The following is a 5,969-nucleotide window of genomic DNA, read 5'->3' as shown; positions in this document are numbered from 1 at the left end:
ACGGGCAAGCGCCCACAGCCCAGCACGTGGCCTGGCATCCCAGGTCCGTTCCTCGGCCCACACATTAAAGAAGGCCATTTTTAGTGCTTTGTGTAAAATATTTTTTCTTGGCCAATATTCCAATAGCTTGTAGTGGCAGTTCTCTAACTATTGTTTGATATTTAAGAAAACATCTTACTTGCTTCGTAATTTAACAGAGCAATCGCTGTCCCAATCTACATGAGTATCTATCTACTGTAAATCTACTATAAGTCTACTGTAGCTTTATAGTGAGGTTGAAGCATGTTATGTAAAGCCACCTCATTCCTCCATGCATACAAAGCCTGTATTTAGAAAGACCCTACTTTTGAGATCTTAATTATTTGACTTAAAAGGGCAGCTTTGAATAGCAAACAAAGCAAACACTTTGTGATTTGTTTTTTGTTTGGTTTTTTTTTTCCACAAAGACTTTTTTCCCAAGATGTTTACAGCGCACTCCATTGTGTTACTCTTGCAAAAAATTATCAAATCTCATAGGAAAACAAACATATTTGGGGTTAAAAAGGAAAACAACCCCAAAAACACACCTCTGCTTTTCAGGAGAGAGTCATTTAAAAGAAGGAGATTGTTTCTGATGTAGCAATAATTGTTCTATTTAGTTCTTATTATTCCTATCAGTTAAGCAATAATTCTTAGTAGCTTTGGAGGTAGCCACATGATCACCAGACCTGTCTAACTTGGACTCCTACAATAAAACCTGCCTTAAGTTTGCCCTATAGAAGTATTAGAGCTTGCTTTCTAGAGACACAGCCACTATTGATGTAAAGCTCATTTGTAAGTTGCTGGAGGGGTTAAAACATGTTTAAAATGTGTGCCCACTTCTGGCTTGAATGTTTCTAATCGATGGTTTGTTCTTAAAGCCATGTTTCTTAAAATAAAGAGCATTTTACTACACCATTGGACATCTTTGCCCTGTGTATATATAGACAGTGCCAAGCCACCCCTGAACTTCTTCAGTAAACTTAGTATCTCAGGTCTTTGAGTTTCCAATTTCCAATGGTTTTCCAAACCTATTTTATGCTTGTGGCATGTCTATCCATCCTCAGTTTTTCAGCATTCTTTTTCAGGTATCTATACTGGAACAAGTTACAGTATCCCAAGAATATTCTCATTGGTATATGCGTATCACCTCTCTACTGTTACTCAATATAACCTTGTTTATATATCCAAGGATTTTATTAGCCTTTTTGGTCCCAGTGTAATCCTAGGAGTTCATATTTAGTTGGCTGTCTTCTGCTGTGATCCTAAATCCTTTGCATAGCCATTGGTTTTCTCCAGACAGCAAGCACGGCCTACATTTCTTGGCTTAAATCCAGTAAGGCAGTTAAACCCAGGCATATAATATAAGCTCGAGATGGTATTCCTCGGGGCTCTCCAGCCATAGGGACTTAGTAATCTGTCGTCCAGGAAGTTTCAGTGTCCAGGTCAGTTGGTCAATGCCCAGCATCAGGGAATCCTGCATGAAACGCTGTATGGAGGTACAGATTATCTGCTCAGTAGATGTGCAACAAGCTTGAAATGCCTGAAGTATGCTGAACGTATTGCAAGCTGTCACAGGTAACGTACTGCAAGCTATCATAGATTATGTGCTCCAGGGTTCCTTTACGTGCGTTCCTCCAGGCGTGTCCGGTGGAGCTAGACGAGGCCAACGCAGTGCACGTATGCACTAATGTCCCTCTAAGAAAGCTGGGTATAACCATGGAAGAGCCAGTAAATCTCGTATTGCTCATACCTCTACTTGCCTCATTAATGGGGCAAAGTGCTTTGCTGGTCTGAGGCATTTATTTGTCGATATCTGGTGTTGCTTTTGGCTACATGGCTTGTATTGTTCGTATGCAATTTACCTCAGCCTTGCTGCAAAATACGGAGATTTTAGTTCCAACCTGATAAATAACTGTGTCAGCAGAATAATTGAATTGTGTATATATTTCCTAACCTAAATATTATTTATTTATTTGATAGCTCTCTGTGGTTTTTAAAATTATTTGAGCTTTGTGACTCAGGAAAATACCTTTGAATTTATGAAGCCCCTAAGCATATGCTTGACTTAAGCCTCGTGCTTATAATCAAGTATGTGTTGTTGAGGTGTTGTCCTGAATCTAGGACTTAATTTCTAGCAGACTTATTTATGTGAACAGAAAGGCGTATTTTAAGAGGAGAAAGAAGTGATAAGTCATCAGCTAGTTCCAAAAACCCTGAGCTAATTTGCATGAGAAAGATGTGAGGCTCTCTGTATTGTTATATGAGAGAAGGTAGAGACCCATACATTTATCTAGCATAACACTCCTTATCCTCAAAACTTCGTGAAGTTTTATTCTCCCATTGTTTGTCACAAAATCCCCTAAAGCTACAGACACGTCTGTCTTTGTCCCAGAAAATTCCTTTGAAACTTGAATTGAGCTTAAGCACGTATAGAATCGCGGTTTTCTCCTCACTTGAAAAATGCCTATCCCATGGGTTCATGGCACTGCAAAGAAAAAACAACTTGTATTCCTGCACAGGCAACGCCAAGGGCTTGCTGCACAGAAAACTAATCAGAACCATTCCCGCAATACATCTTTCCAAGCACAGCACGTGGATTAAGAGATTCATTTTTACTCCCCCAGGGGTTTGGAATACAGTCCCTTAGTTCCAAGAGGGAGCAGAACCAGACCCCTTGAGCATCTCCCCTGATTTCTTTCTGTTCCCAAACCATCTGCTTCTCTGTGGTAATAGTCTTCTGCTGTTCGTTAACCTAGTTAATCCTCTAGCATAAGCATTAGTAATTTATGCTGGATGTTTGGGTTTCACATGGTACTAATGGTATCTAATGAACTGTGGCTACAGAAACATCTGTTCTATACAATAGTTAATTTTTTTCTTCTTTTAATCCTGGTGATTAGATACTAAAAAAATAGTTAGGAGCTCTTTAGGCTGCAGAGATTAGACCTCAAAACCTGAGTACTGAAATAGGCCAGATTTAAGATTACTCATGCAACCTCAGTTTAGCCCCCACTTGTTTATGCATTGTTGGATATTGATGCGTGTTACTCCTTGATGCTTTTCACAGAATGCTTGCCAAATGAAAAGGGGACTGAAGGAAGGTTGGGTGGGACACTTGTAAGACTGATGTATCCTCATTTAAGCATACGACTAGAAGCTAGAGAACATATCTTTATTTCATTTTGTATGTAATATTTATGTGATGCAATTGAGTAATATGGCAGAAGAATCTATGCAAGAATTCATTTACTGGTAAGAAAACTGCAAAAGTTGAAACTAAGCTATTAATATTAATGAAGGCTATGCTCCAGAATAACATTGAGTGAGAAATGGGATATGCTAAAAACAAACAGTAATATACTGTTTGTACTTAACAAGGAAAGTAAGAAGAGAAAAGTGCTACTTAATTATAGTGTTGCAGAGTTAATAATGCAGTAGAAAACTTAGCTCTTTCTAATTTGAGTGCTTAATTTCTCAGTCTTAATGTTGCAGTAATGCGGTTTCCAGATTTAATTTCCTTACATTTATTTGTTTTTAGCAACTCAGAAGGCAAATAAGAGAAACACATTGTGAAACCCCAGTAATGAGATCTTAGTGCTACTAACGTGCCTTACATTTTCTATAAAGTCGCTGATTGCATTTGGAGTCACCTCAGCAGTGCTAAATCATTTCAACAGTTTACTCTTACCTCCAGTGTCATTAAAGTTCTCCGAGTTTAGGAAATGCATTTGAAAAAAACAGAACAAAAAACCTCATGTTCCTGTATGAAAATGTCACCTCATAACATCCATAGCTTTAAAAATAAAAACCAGATTTTCTTCAGGCGTGAACCCTTTATCCTTCCCCTGTGGGACTCTAAAGGAGCTATTTAAACTCTTGCGATCGTGCAGTTAAAGGCTGGGCTGACTCAGCAAAATGTTTAACTACGTGTTTAAATTCTATTGTGATCAATAGAATTTGAGCATGTGCTTAAATATTAGGTTGAAAAGAGATGGATTTACACACGTGTTTTAAAGCTAAGCATGAACCAAAGTAGGCCCATAATACATCGAAGCAAGTCGGAAGAATTCTGGTTGTAAAAGCCCTACCTTTGGGGTGGCTGACTTCATAAGTAAAATATTTTGATACAATTTTTATATATAATCTAAAATATAAAGCACAATGCTGTAGTTGTTATGCTCTGCGAATTAGCTAACATAGGATAGTTCATATGTCTGTCAGTTTAAAATACGTACGCCAAAGTTAAAAATGCTTGCAGCTAAATATCTGAATGTACATTTTCTGCTCTTGAAAACAGTTTGCTTTTATATAGTTACTGAAGTATTTGAAGTCAGTTAGAGCTGTGAATGCTATCTTTAAAAATGCAGCTGCATATAGAAGAAGTTTTAAACACGTATGGGTACCTAATACCAGGATCCCACACTCCAGCATTTTCCGTGTTCTGACCTGTTTTTAACTTATTCCTCCAGTGTTTCCCTGTAATACGAGACTTGATTATTTTGAGGCGCTGAATCGCTAAACAGGGTCATGTTCTGGTTGGCTCAAGGGCATAAGCAGTTCAACTTTTTTATTTACTTCTGTCTGTAAAAAGCTTTTTCTGCATTAGAGAAGATTTCTATTTCTACTGGTGATCTCCCTTGCACTCGTGTTAAACGTCTTCTGCCCTGCACCCTCAAAGTGACACATATTTCCCACAAAACATTTGGGTAATTTTGCTTTCAAGAGAAAAATGTTCGCAGTACCGAGTTGTTGGCTGTCAATAGTACGATGGTACGTGTGATGTTCCTCCCCTGCCTTGCGCTGTAACACGCTACCCCTCGCTGGGCTGCCGCCACCCATGGCCTTGCCCCTTGCAGAGTTGGGCGTACGCTGTCTGCAGAGCTTCGCCACTTGGGGGTACAGAAGAGAGAAGTCAAGGAGAAGGGGATGTATAGCGGTACTAGGTGCTAACTTGAGGATCCTGTTTTTTTTTTGGACAGATCCTAACTCTCCACAGGACCCAAGTCATTTGGCACCCGGAGGAAGCAAAGGGTTTGGATGGTGGTGGAGATTGAGCCACAGACCTCCCAGGTGCCATCGAGTGTCCAAACATCACGGGAATGTCACAGTACTTTGTTACTGTTAATCTTTTCTTCATTAACACAGTTGTGAGAAGTTTAAAAAAAAAAAAAATTGCCCTTGACTACAATCTGTCCATGTTAGCTGAGGAGCGGACCTTTGCCAAAAGGCAGAACCGAGCCTCAGGTACTGGGTAGATTCTTGAAGTCTTCACTAGCAAATGGTGCTAGAGATAGTTGAGAATTCGGTGGATTTCTGGAAAGCTCTGAGATGACCTCTGTGTTGGCCTCTTGATTACAGTGAGGAATCACGTCCCTGTGGCTGCTGTTGCTCCCCGAGAGCAGGGACATGGAAGGGGACTCAGAATTTTGGTAGGTGAGTGGTCAGGCTGCTGTATCATATATGTAGGTAGTGACGGGCTTTGATCACCTGTATAACAAGTGCTCTGAGGCAGAGCAGGACCCGGGGAAGCACAGTACCATCTGCAACAGTGAAATGAAACTTATCTCCGTGTAGATATATTAATCAGCAAACAAGATATGCAACTTTTGAAATATCATTATGAAAAATAAACTTCACATAGCATGCGTGAAACCTGCCAAGGCACAGAGGAGCAGGATGCTGTCGTCTGATACGCCATCAAAAGCTGCTCGTCTGAAAGCATGTCGTCTTGTAACACTGAGAAAGACGCTGTGCAAATTGCCTGATGCTTCTAAAAATAAGTGCAAGATGCTCAGCCCCTCTCCAAATTTTAGCAAGTCAACCAAATAGTGCATAGTTGGTAACCGTGCCTAACATGCCGTGCCACAACTGGTGACTTACTATAAGAATTTTATCAAGGATGCTAAATATGGAAGGGCTGCTTATAACTGCACGCACAGAACCCAGTC

Source organism: Egretta garzetta, unplaced genomic scaffold (assembly GCF_000687185.1).
Source record: "Egretta garzetta isolate BGI_Z169 unplaced genomic scaffold, ASM68718v1 scaffold94, whole genome shotgun sequence".
Lineage (NCBI taxonomy): Eukaryota > Metazoa > Chordata > Aves > Pelecaniformes > Ardeidae > Egretta > Egretta garzetta.
Note: the sequence above shows the minus strand (reverse complement) of the source record.